Source organism: Malaclemys terrapin, chromosome 4, assembly GCF_027887155.1.
Source record: "Malaclemys terrapin pileata isolate rMalTer1 chromosome 4, rMalTer1.hap1, whole genome shotgun sequence".
NCBI classification, from domain to species: Eukaryota; Metazoa; Chordata; order Testudines; family Emydidae; genus Malaclemys; species Malaclemys terrapin.
Window position 1 is genome coordinate 97134565 of NC_071508.1, and position 13640 is coordinate 97148204.

The window sequence follows — 13640 nt, forward strand, 5'->3', positions numbered from 1 at the left end:
GTATTACTTTAGGAAATGTCAGAATTGGGGGAGGGGAAGTGGCAGCAGAGGGATAGAAACTCAATCTTCCAGGGCAGCAGTCACTTGCCTTCACCATGAGGCAATCCCCTGCCTCATTCACTACTGCCTGCCTTTCACCTTCCGTAATAAAATGAGGTAAGGATCCCATAGACACAACTGGATTTACCCCCGTGCAGAACCATCCTTTGCCCTGAATGAGGCAAGGGTCCTGTGTGTGTGTGGGGGGGGAAACACTATGTGATCATGTAATTAAAAACTGTAACTCAATGCATGCACCCAACCGTTCTGAAGTAAGGTTTCACAGGCAACCTCAATTCTGGGATTTCCTAACTTCTGTGTGCTTGACTCTGCAACCTTAATAACGTTCTTTAAATATAGTTTGGGGTGTGTGTAAGTTTCCTATGCTTTTAAAAAGCAATCTGAAAAAAAAACAGTGATTCTATTATGTTGGCACCCACGTGGTTCATCAAATCATAGAATATCAGGGTTGGAAGGGACCTCAGGAGGTCATCTAGTCCAATCCCCTCCTCAAAGCAGAACCAAATTCCCAACTAAATCATCCCAGCCAGGGCTTTGTCAAGCCTGACCTTAAAACCTCTAAGGAAGGAGATTCCACCACCTCCCTAGGTAACCCATTCCAGTGCTTCACCACCCTCCTAGTGAAAAAGTGTTTCCTAATATCCAACCTAAACCTCCCCCATTGCAACTTGAGACCATTACTCCCTGTTTTGTCATCTGGTACCACTGAGAACAGTCTAGATACATCCTCTTTGGAACCTCTTTCAGGTAGTTGAAAGCACCTAGCAAATCCCCCCCTCATTCTTCTCTTCTGCAGACTAAACAATCCCAGTTCCCTCAGCCTCTCCTCATAAGTCATGTGCTCCAGCCCCCTAATCATTTTTGTTGCCCTCCACTGGACTCTTTCCAATTTTTCCACATCCTTCTTGTAGTGTGGGGCCCAAAACTGGACACAGTACTCCAGATGAGGCCTCATCAATGTTAAATAGAGGGAAATGATCACGTCCCTCAATCTGCTGGCAATGCCCCTACTTATACAGCCCAAAATGCCGTTAGCCTTCTTGGCAGCAACACTGTCGACTCATATCCAGCTTCTCATCCAGATCATCCTTAGATTTACTACACAGAGCTCAGTCCCTTGAGCTGATCAAGTAACTGATAGCAATAGGAGGTTGTCATCTTCCATGGCTGCCAGTGGTAAAGGGAGTGGAACAGTTTGGGTTTCACAGCTATTTGCTGACAGCAGAGGAATGGTGAGACACGGGAATCTTGGGTTCCATTCCAGGCTCTGGAGAGACGCGTGCTCTACAGACTCTTCTGCCTGTTCACGCCAAGCTTGACTCCTTACCCTTGTTCCATTCCTGCCTCTTCCCCTCCCCACTGTTCCTTGTCCCAGACCAATTCTCTTTGTCTACCTCATTCCAGTCTCTACTCCTCAGGCTTCTGATCGCACTCCCAGTTTCATTGCCCAGCCAGTCCTAGTTTCTCTTTACAAGCTCATTGTCCAAGGAAGATCTACTCCCCCCCCCACCACCACACACACACACATGCTCCTAGTCTCTTCCTTGCTCCATACCCAGTCCCAGTCTCCTTGCCCAGCCAGTTCCAATGCCCTCTCCCAGGTCCTTTTCCAATCTGTCTCTATCCTCCCAACCAGTGACCCTGAGTCCTAATCGCCCCATCAGGATTTTCAGCAAATCTTAGTCTCCCTTGCCCAAGCCTCTCTTCTCCATGGCTCTGTGTCCCAGTTTCTTTACCAGCCAGTCTCCCCCTGCACCAAGTTCCTTGTCAGATCTGCCTCCCTTCCCCAACACCACTGCTCTTCCCACACTGGTTCCTAGTTCCAGTCTCCTTGTCCAGCCAGTCCCTGTCTCCTGCCCTGCCCCAACTACTTGTCCGATTTCAGTGTTCTCCATTTCCTTCACTGGCTCCCAGTCCCAGTCTCCTTGCCCAATCAGTTCTAGCCTCCCCTTACACCCAGCTCCCAGGTTCCCCGCCCAAAGAGTTCCAACCTACCTTCTCTCCTACCAGCTCCCAGACCCAGCCTCACCTCCCTTCTCCTTCCCTCCAGCCTTCCTGCCAGTCCCAATTTCTTTAGAACCAGACTTGCCAGACTTCTTGTCCCAATCTGCTCTTTTCTCTCCCTCCTGTTCCAGCTTTTATCCCCTCTACATTTGAATCAAGTGGTTTCTTCCTCCAAGCTGCCTGGGTAACAGTAGATGGGTTACTGAGAGCACAGGGAAGACTGGAACTGAGAGCAGAGAGCCTGTGACCAGCCCCGCGCCAGACTGGACCAGCTCATTGCAACCATTACAGGGAAAGTCCAGCTATGCCTGTATAGACCTAGGCTGAAGCATTACATGCTTAGTCACTCCGAGTATGAGACATACCCAGTCTGGTCAGAACTAGGAGCTGAGAGAGGCTTGAGCATGCTCAGTGGAAAATGGGCTCTTTGGAGATTTTAAATGCTAAAATTGAAGAAGGCTGTACAGATCATGGATGAACTGCAATTTTTTTTTTTTTAAACTTGGTCAGATTTGGGAAGATTTTGGGGATGATAGCAAAAGGCACAGCCCTGAGACAAATGCCGCCCTCCCCCCAAATTTCAAGCTCTTGCTTCAAACTATAGGGACACTCAAGCTGTTCAAAGAAAAGCTAACTAGAATTTTTTACCGTAGGTAAAACAATGTATTTTTCCTTTGTCTTCAAGATGGCTGAACTGTTTTGGCTGAAGTTGTACAGAGCAATTCCCCTGAGGCAGACACCCAGCATGTAAAATTTTGGCAGATACAAGAGCTTTATTATATCATAAGCAGTGGTGTCCAAGTAGCATGCTCAAACATCTTGCAAAAGCCAAAATTTAAGGCATTCCATACACCCTTAACTGTGCCCCATATGACCATGCAGTATGACATGCCTTTATCACTAAATAAACTATGGGGGGAGGGTTCTGCAATTCCAGATACTGATGTAACTATTCAGTATGCCAGACAAAGTCCATGAAAGTGCATATGAAAAGTACAACTACAGCTAACTGTAATTAGATAGCATACCACATATTAACTAGACATGCCAGAGGGATAGAGAAAATTTGCTGGCACACATAGGCCACCTAAGTTCATAGCTAAATTACTAGAGGGAAGGTTGAGCCTTGTAGGGGAGCGCTAGCGGAGATAAACAGGGCTGGGCAATTTAGAGAATTTTACAGTTTTTCCTTTTCTCTTTTGCACAGAAAAATATACTATTTGGCTTTGTGTGTGGATCCAAGATTTAAAAATAGCCAGGGTCCTTCCCTTAATGGAGAGAGAGAGAGAGAGAGAGAGACAAACTATAGCTATTAGTGGTTGAGCAGACTTTATATTCACTTTTTTTGTGTCAGTGACATGAAGTAATTGTGTTTGCATTCCTAACATTGTCGTTCTCTCAAGTAACTGCTTCAGTGCCAGGGCTCTGGCCAGGGGCTTTGGGGAGCAGCTTGCTAAGGGTCCCACCTCCCCTATGCTACAACAGTTGATGTGTCTTCCAACTGCACAAGTGCCACCCATCAGCTGACAACAATGTCAAAGGAGGCTTTCAGATCTTCCTGCTCCACTATTGCTTGCAACTACTGTCTCCTTCCATGGCTGACACTGGCACTGCGGCTGCTTGCAAGTCTTCTGCAGATTGCTGAGGTTCTCCCTCCCCGTTCTGACTACTGTCCTTGCTCTGCTGTCAATTGACATTGGTGGCCTTCTTTGAGCCCTGGGAGGGAGCCTATATGGCTACACCATAGCACACACTTCTGGATGCCACCTTCCCATGTGATGCTTGAGGGCATTTTTTACAGGGCAATCATCTCCCGTGTGCAATGGCCCACTGCACTCAAGCACCTAGTTAGATGGTCAGATCGGAGTATGCATGGGGCTGAACTGTAGACCAGCTGGTGCTGTACCCTGCCCTTCGCGCTCCCCCACACCACCTCAATTTCTTGCTTAGTAATAAAATCATCAGCATTAAAGCTTCCAGATGACATAGTAATGGGGAGATTGGTGAAGAAAGATCACTGATTCAGAACAATTTAACTCCGGGCACAAACAAACAATATGCATTTTAATATGGCTAAATATAAATGCGTAGCTCTAGGAAAGAATGTAGGCCATACTTACAGGATGGGGACTGTATGCTGGGAAGCTGTGACTCTGAAAAAAGACTTGGGGGGTCATGGTGGCTAATCAGCTGAACATGAGCTCCCATGCCAAAAGAGCTGGTGTGATCCCAGGATGCATAAACAGAGGAATCTTGAGTAGGACTTGAGTAGTTATTTCACCTCTGCATTTGGCATTGGTGCAACTGCAGCTGGAATGCTGTGTCCAGTTCTGGTGCCTACAGTTTGAGAAGGATTTTGATAAATTGGAGAGAGTTCAGAGAAGAGCTACAAAAATGATCAAAGGATTAGAAACCATGCCTTCTAGTGATTGAGCTCCTTGAGTCTATGTAGTTTAACAAAAAGAAGGTTAAGTGGTGACTTAATTACAGTCTAGAAGTATCTATATGCAGATCAGATATGTAGTAATGGACTCTTCAATCTAGCAGAGAAAGGTATAACACAAGCCATTGGCTGGAAGTGGAAGCTAAACAAATTTAAACTGGAGATAAGGTATAAATTTTTAACCGTGAGAGAAATTAACCATTGGAACAATTTATCAAGGTTCGTAGTGGATTCTCTATCACTGACCATTTTAAAAATCAAGATTGGGCCAGAGAATTTCCCCAAAATAATTCCTACAGAAAACACCCATAGTTATACAGGAGGTCAGACTAGATGATTGCAATGGTACTTTCTGGCCTTAGAAAGTATGAATCTATTAATATTCCCTGCTGTTTCTTACCCGCCTCTGACCCCTCTCCTCAATCCAACCCCCAAAGTGTCTTCAGATGCTTACTAGAGCATTTTCAATGTGAAACTTTTTTCGCACTGTTAGGCTAGTATTTGTGACATACTGCTACTAGAGAAGCAGTCCTGCAAGTCAAACCTTGCTCACCTGGATGTTGTTCATGAAAACACCATTGAAAGACAAGCAAATTGTCAAGTTCTGTTGGGAGAAAAATGGTGAATATTTCTTGCTCTATTTGCCTGATTGTTATGCATATGGCCAAAGAGATAGAATTAAAGCTAACCCACCTTCCTCTTCTAACTCCCCCCCCCCCCCCAAGAAATGGCTTATGGCCATTTTTTGTTTCTTTCCATTGAATAAAGACGACTTGGCAGGGTTTTTTCTGGTTATCATCAGAAATTCAGATCTTACTTACCCTGGAAGACTTTCCTCCCTCTCTATAGTAGGGCATCTTAGCAAAAAAAAAAAAAAAAAAAAAAAAAAAATTAATTCTCCTAATTGCTGCAATCAGTTCAGTTCCACTGGTGGGAGCCTTAGTGAAGATATGGCTCTGGCAGGTTCTGGTGTATTTACTACTGTCTGCAGGTTTAACTGGCATGGTGGTAAAGTTTCCAGACATCACCAGTACCTTTGCCACACTGGCAATCCCTGTGTTGCTACCACCAGTGCAGCTGAAATAGTGGAAGCCCAGTGGTGGGATTTTTTTTGTAAAAATCCGTAGTATAGGCAGAGCTCTAGTGGGGTACTCACATTTTTCCATAGTACAGATCAGTGCTGGGGAGTACAGAAGGGGCGATAAGAATGGGCACTGCCATGCAGATCTGATTGAGCTCTTAAGTTAACTACTCTCTTTGCCTCTTTAAAATTGTATTTCTTTACGTTCCTCTTCCATTCTTTTTTGTCCTGGTGTACTTTGCCCCTTGGTTTTAGTAAGAGTAAAAAATTACTTTTAGAAGTGCTGCACCTAACCCCTGCAGGGAAAAAAATATGCTTGGTCTCAGCCCCTCTGTGCTGCAGCTAACTTTGAGCCCAATCAGTTTATCATCTCTGCCAAGACAATTGGTGTCTTTATTAAAATCCTAAAAAACCTAAGGCGGATGAGGGCCAAGTCCTCTGCTGCAATAAATCGGCGTAGCTGTAGTGACTTCAATGGAACTACACTGATTTATACCAGCTGAGCTTCTGGCCTAATATGCATAGAAACCAAATGACTCTTGTCGCTCTTAGACACAGTCCCTCTAGGTCAGGAGCGAGGTAAACAGAGCAAGAGTGGTGGGGTCAGTTTGAGCTGCTGTAAAGACCAGGCACAGCCCAGAGTACACCAGGGCGAGGACTTCAGTTTGCAGGGCTGTGAATCTGGCACTAATTTAAGAGGAAAAACTAAAGCAATAAAATAAAATTCAACAATTGCTGACAAAATAACTAGCGGTTTCTGTATGGCAGCAACTAGGGATGTTCTCTGTCTTTTGATGACATATGAAAATATAATTTATAAACCACCATATTTGTTGTTTTTAAGGTGAATATGTAACAGCCCAAAAACTTTGTTACCACAGAGTTAAATTTGTCCTTTGGTACACCATGTCCTTCCAGAACATACGGAGTGACTGCACTTAAACTTCTGAAAACAAGGAAATGAAGAGTTAAGACATATGCCACTCCTGCAACACAACCTTAACTCTTCTGCCTGCAGCTGGCAATAGTCACTCGGAATGAGTCAGTAAGGTGGGGGAAGAGGGCAAGGTGCCATAATCAGTAGACATGCCCAAGTTCTAAAAGAATGTGCCCTTATTTGTGTCGTGGGCCACAGAATTAAATTCCAGTGGTAGGTGTATCTGTGTTGGATGGTGGAGGGAGTAGCTGGAGCAATTTGGCAGAGCAGTTATTGTGTTATGACATCTGTACTTTGAAGGATCTAGTATGCCTCATTTCAGTGCTGAGTTTTGCTGGATGTGTCTGTAGAGGTGCATGAGGATGTCTTCATTCCATGAGAAAGGTTAGATGTCTGGCAACATACAAGACTGGGATCTCCAAGACTTGGGTAAGTGAAGACTCTGTATCAGAAGGAGTTTTGCTATAAGAAGGGAGATGATATCCTTAGCAATAGAGTTCACTGAGAAAGGCACACACACTAAAAGGGTGGATGAAAAACACCTTTACAGTCCATTAACACTTCAGATACATAATCTTGAAATACTGTATGCTGTTAATGAGACATGAAGTGGTGAAGTAACATTCTAGTCCAACACTTGATTAGTTTAACATATATCCGATGGGCACAGTCTATTTTGGATTACATTAGAATGTGTGAGATATAAAGCCGGTGGTGGGGATGGGAAGCAATCAACAAAGCTAACAAGCTGTGATGCCTACAGGAAGGGAGAAGAGTTAGAAAAGTTCTGAAGGGTTCCAGATGCAGAACCCTTGTAAGGAAGGGTAAAAAAAATAGGGAGGGAGGGAGCAAAGGAAGAAGCAGCAGCAGCATTTTCACTTCTCCTTCCTGCCATCAGTAGCTGTGACAGTAATAAATAGGATAGGAGAGGGGGAGAAGGGTTTAGGGTGTTTTGATTTCAGATATTCTGCTGACTAACAGTATGTCAACAATAGAATTAGGGCATGTCTACACTCCAATTAAACACCTGTAGCTGGCCCAGGTCAGCTGACTTGGGCTTGAGGGCTGGTTTGCAAAGTAGACATTTGGGCTTGGGCTGGAGCCTGGATGTCTACCCAGCAATTTTTAGCCCTGCAGCCCGAGCCCTGCAAACTTGAGTCAGCTGACCCAGGCTGGCCACGGGTGTTTAATAGCTGTGTAGACGTACCTGAAAGCCTCAAGCCTGCAATTCCTGTTCATGGGAGTAATCCATCCACAACAAGTTGACTTGTTTGCTTCAATTTCAAGTCTCATGTGAACAAAGATTACCCCGTGAGGAAAGGCAGCAGGATCATGCCCTAGACATGTTCTTCATACAAAGCCTCCAAAAAGCAAAGACTGAGCTCACTCTGCATTTGAACCAAATTCCTTCTCATAGCCAAGTACAAGATCAGTTTCAAACCAGAGGCCCGATGCTGTATTCCTAACTCAGGCAAAACTCCCACTGAACTCAGGGAGTAAAATCTTGTCCCTGTGGAATTTTTACCATCGACTGCCAGGGGACCAGAATTTCATCCAGTGAGTTTTGTCTTAATAAAGGCAGGAGGATAGAGCTCAATCTGTGTGGTCTTTTAACAAAAAAAAGTCCAAACACACCACAATACTAAACACTTTGTTTATTGTCTAAGGTCACCAGATTAAAACAAAATAAACTTTAAGGTGGTGTAAATATAATGCTGTCATGTGGGAAGACAGGCCAAATTCTTCCCCACTGTAACCCCATTGACCATGGTGGATTGACACCAGGGATGAAGTTTGTCTAGTAAGATTATTTTTACTTTTAAGCAAATAAATGGAAATTGTTTGATTAGTTATATCCCATGTTATATTGGCAAAAAAGCTGTACAAACTTTAATTCATCCTCTCAACCAACTAATAAATGATGGGTTAGTAAAGTGCTATACAAACAATTAACACTGCCCAGAACATTTCAACATTTTTGACAAAACATGCAGGGTGGGGGGGGAATACTTACATTTTTTGGTAACGCTTTTTCCCATAGGTTCTTCATCTGTGCAATAGGCATATTTATTGTGAACAAAGAGAGGGTTAAATCCTGACCCAATTAGCTCCCTATGGGAGTTTTACCATTGATTTCAATGGGGTCAGGATTTCACCTGACATGGCTAATATTACTGAGGGAGATTATGGCAGAGCCATGCTTAAAACTCATGCACTTTCTTCTCATCTATGATGCCTTTCAGGGTGAAAGAGGATATGTTGGGCACTAAAAAGGCTAAAATGAAATCTGTAGCCTTGTGTACACACATACACACCATTTTTTACCATTCTACCAATTGCAGCACAATGTCTGGGGGGGTATCATCCTAGTAATACTTACATCATGCTATAGATGCGCAAACCTCAATGCGCTTTAGAAAAGAAGGCACGTCTCATTATCCTTATTTTACAGATGACGAACATGAGGCACAGAGGTATTAAAGGACTTGCACAAAGTCATAGAGCTAGTTGGTGTCAGAGCTATGAGCAGAACTCAGATTTCTTGGTTCTCGGGCCTTTGCCTACACAATGGGCTTAAGTCTCTCACTATCACCTAATTTTTTTCCACTGCCTTCTCTTGTATATTAAATGTAAGAATTTAACAGCTCTTTGCTCATTCGTTATTGTTTCATTATGAAGTTTAATGTGATTAAACAGTGCTGTGATTATACAAAATACTCAGCAGAGTCAAGCATCCTAACTTCCCCTGGAAGTCAATGGTAGCTGTTGGGTTCTCAGCCCTTTTGAAACTCAGACCACTTAAGGCTTGATCTTGCACCATTGAGGTGAACGGGAGAAGGATGAGGGTCATAATTGAGTGCCTATAGCTGGATTTAAGAGCTTGCATTTAGGCACCCCTTTTGAAAAATGTGGTCTTGTGGTATAATGTCTGGAAAGATTTATATTATCTTATGTATTGTACAATATGTGTAGATACAGGCTAGCCATATGTGCCAATAGGCTAAACTTTAAGTGCCAGACAACTATATTCTTGCATGCCAAATGGGGAAATACACTTTGTCAGACTAACATTTTTATTATTCTGTTCACAATTCTTATGATGCATCTTGCATAATTGGTGGCTCCAGAAGACATTAACAAGAAAATGAGAGTTATAAAATCCCCATAAAAAAATCCGCTGCCCTTTGCATGTTTTTCTTTTTTCTGTACTAAGTTCCTGCTTATTGAAGATTTGCTGCCAGGATGATACATTTGTTGAGATGCTTTGCTTTTGAGATGGTTATGGAACTGTGACACAAGAGGGGATTCTGGTAATGAGGGGTACAATGCATCTGGATTCACATATATATACACAAGAAGCCTTTAGATTATAACGTTATAACTGGGTATTATGAAATGAGGCATCTGAGTAGCTTGTCCTGAGTTCTTTGCTTACACATTTCACATTGTGACATGACAGCTGTGAAATACTGCTTCCAGTTATGTTACAGAAGTGAAAGACTCCCTTCCCACTCCCTGCTGCATCCCACAACGTGGCAGCAACATTCTGTCCAACATAATACAATCATGTACACTATCAATATATTTGTAAATATCACATATACATTTCTAGCAATGATCTATTGCATTGGTTTTCCCTTTCTGTGTTGCTATAAAAAGCTCTTTGCTGTTTCTTAAACATAAATAATTCAGGATACTGCATTTTCTCAGCCAACCAAAAAATAAACAAGGTGGTTTGTTTTTTTAAATACTCAAAGTACAGTTGGTTTAGTGGTTAAAGTAAGTAATTGAAAGTCAAGAAATCCTGCTTTCTAGTCCTGGCTTTGCCACTTTGGTCAAATCCTCAGAAGTATTTAGGTGCTTAACTCCCACCGAAGACAATGGGAGTTAAGTGCTGTGACAAAGTTCCTCCTCTATCTTGGTGGGTCCTGCGCTTATTGGCAGATTTTCTTGCCTCAGAGATTCACCATGTGGGTTGGGGAACAGCCCAGAGACCTTCCTCTCTGGAAGAGCCCACACTCCAGATCAATTGGGAGGTTTGGGGGGAACCCAGGCCCACCCTCTACTCCAGGTTCCAGCCCAGGACCCTGTGGACTGCAGCAGTCTATAGTGCCTCCTGGAACAGCTGCATGACAGCTACAACTCCCTGGGCTACTTCCCCATGGCCTCCTCCAAACACCTTCCTTAGTCTCACCACAGGACCTTCCTCCTGGTGTCTGATAACACTTGTGCACCTCAGTCCTCCAGCAGCACACCCTCTCAGCTCCTTGTACCTCTTGCTCCCAGCTCCTCACACTCACACCACAAACTGAAGTGAGCTCCTTTTAAAACCCAGGTGCCCTGATTAGCCTGCCTTAATTGATTCTAGCAGCTTCTTCTTAATTGGCTCCAGGTGTCCTAATTAGCCTGCCTGCCTTAACTGGTTCTAGCAGGTTCCTGATTACTCTAGTGCAGCCCCTTTCTCTGGTCACTCAGGGAACAGAAAACTACTCATCCTGTGACCAGTATATTTGCCCTCTACCAGACTCCTGTACCCCACTGGTCTGGGTCTGTCACAGTGCCTAAATACCTTTGACCTAGCATAATTTACTTAAAAAGTGATCTGCAAAGGAAAAAATAAAATTGGGTTTCTGCCTTTTTTGCTTCTTTAGTATGCGAAAAGTTCTGAAGTCTCAACATTTTTAAGTCTCTCCACATCTTTTAAAAAAAAATCAAAATCAGAAAGTCAAGTTTTGTCCATTCTGTTTTCCTGAAGTCTCTGTGCAAGAACGGAGAACTAGTTAGATTATAATGTCCCATGCACCAAGAAACTGAAACACTTATCTGAGCGGGTAAATTATTTTAATGTAGACTTTAAAAACAAAACGAAATTGAAAAGTTTTAAATACCTATGTAATTCAAATGGCTAATAAATTATAGGAAGAAAATTAATTAATGGCTATGAAAGCTCCCAATCCACTTTCCTGGGTGTGTCAGGGAGACCAACAGCAAAATAAAATGACATTCCTGTTAAGGTAAAAACGAGCAGAACACCTACCCTCCCATTTTCTATAGGCTCACTTTATACATAATCAAGAAGCTTCTTTTTCACTTACAGGTCATTTTTAACTTTCTTGTGCCTCAGTTTCCCGCTCTATAAAATAGTGATAAGGCACACAATTTTCAGAAGTCCTTAAGTTACTTGGGAATGAGGCCCCTAAGTTATGTACCCACTTTTGAAAATGTTATCCTTGAATGTTTACTTACTTATAAGCCTTAATACATGGATGTTTTATAAAGACTTTGAAATCCTCACATGGAAGCCAGGGATGGGGAACGGTCGTGGGAAACAAGAGCTTTACAATGTTGTAATTCTCATTTATCACAATTCATCATTCAAAAGCAAAAACATAGTCTCTGCCATTAGAATTGTTATCAGCAAAGCCTGGAACAGGCAAAGAAATGCTGTAACCAAACTGCCTTTTCTCTGAGCACCCTTACAGACAGGGCTCTCATTCAGCAGTCTTCCTTGACTTTAAGGAGACTTGAGAATGTGCTTAAAGTTAAGCACTTGCTTAACTGCTTTGCTGAATAGGGGTGGATTTAAGCATGTGCTTAGATGCTTGAACTGGGGCGGGGAGTCTAAGTCCCCAATCCTGCAAAGAGTTATGCAGGCGCTTAATTTTACATTCAGTTGGACTACTCAGAATAGAGAAAGTTAAGCAGATGCATAAATCATTGTGGGATCTAGGCCTCAGTTTGAAAAACCTTACTGGAAAACCCCACATTTATTTGATATACTCTTCTTTTCCCCTGTGAAAAGACACATTGGCTTCACTGTGCATGTTATGATTTAGAACAAGGATTCTAAGTCCTTGCAGAGTTGAAAGAAAAAAATAATTTAAAAAATTACAAAATCTCTATCTTTTATCTGTATTGTTACCAAAAATCTCCCCTTTAAAAAATTGCCAACAACATTTTAATTTCTGGGAAACTGCACAGACGAGTCTGGGGCCAACTCTTATGTCGTTGTATTTCCAACTGTTCTGGTTTACTTCTTCTGTTTCCCTGTCAAAAATCGTCCTTTTAGTCCCAGTTTAGCAAAGGGTGATGGGAAGTTTACTACTTGATCTTTTCCCTTATTCCAGTGTTTTGAATTGTAATTAGCAGTTTCCAGTACTCAGACTTTATTCCCCAAATGCAGACCCTTTTACGGAGCTGCTTAAAGTAATGAAAGAGCTGTCATTTCATTCCCCACAAACAACCACGCTGACTGTTCATTCCCTTTCAGCTGCTTTCATCTTCAGTCTAGTGAAATGAAATGATACAAATTAAGTGACATTAAAAATACCTGCAAAAGTGTAATTCACTTGATGCTAAGAGAGCTTCTGTAAAGAGTTTAGGAACCTTTACATAGGTGTTTGCAATGAATCAGTTATCAAACATTTGGGGCTTTTGGATGCACTTTTTAAAAGTCGAAGAGTGTAAATATTTTCCCCCAGGGAAGCCTTAGTGCCCAAAAGACGTAAGTGAAGAAGTCAGCCTGCTAGTGACCAAATCAATCACACTTCAGATCAAACTGCAGAGGGGCTTTTTGGTTTGGAACCAGATAGAACTAGGAACTCTTTTGCAGAAGGTATTATTTCTTTATATGGTTTCAAAATGAACATATAAATGTCTAGAAAAAAACAAAACCAAACGAAAAAGCTTTCCCCATTTAAAAAAATAGTACGGCAAAGTTAAAAGAAAGAATTCTTTGGAGTCAGCCAAGGTGAAAGCTATCAGACATTAAAAGAAATCATAGCTACTTTCTGCCCGCACTATCTAACTGAAGGGAGGTGGGCGGCATATTTTCCTGCATTTAGGGGGAATTCATCCCTCTCATATGGCAAGCTCTTTTGGCATGAGAACTGTGCCTTCTTTGGCTATGCCTTCATTGCAAAAAAGGTATGTTTTAATATCCAGATAGCTATCTTGACATTAAAGCCTAGTGGAGACAAGGCATGGTAGTTTTTACCTCAATGTATCTAATATCTTGGCCCTCTCCTGCAAAGAGATAGCTCCATCTGATATGGGAAGTGGTATTCTAGGGTATTTCTTAGGCAGGCTTGATTCTATAACCAGGCGCAGTCCCT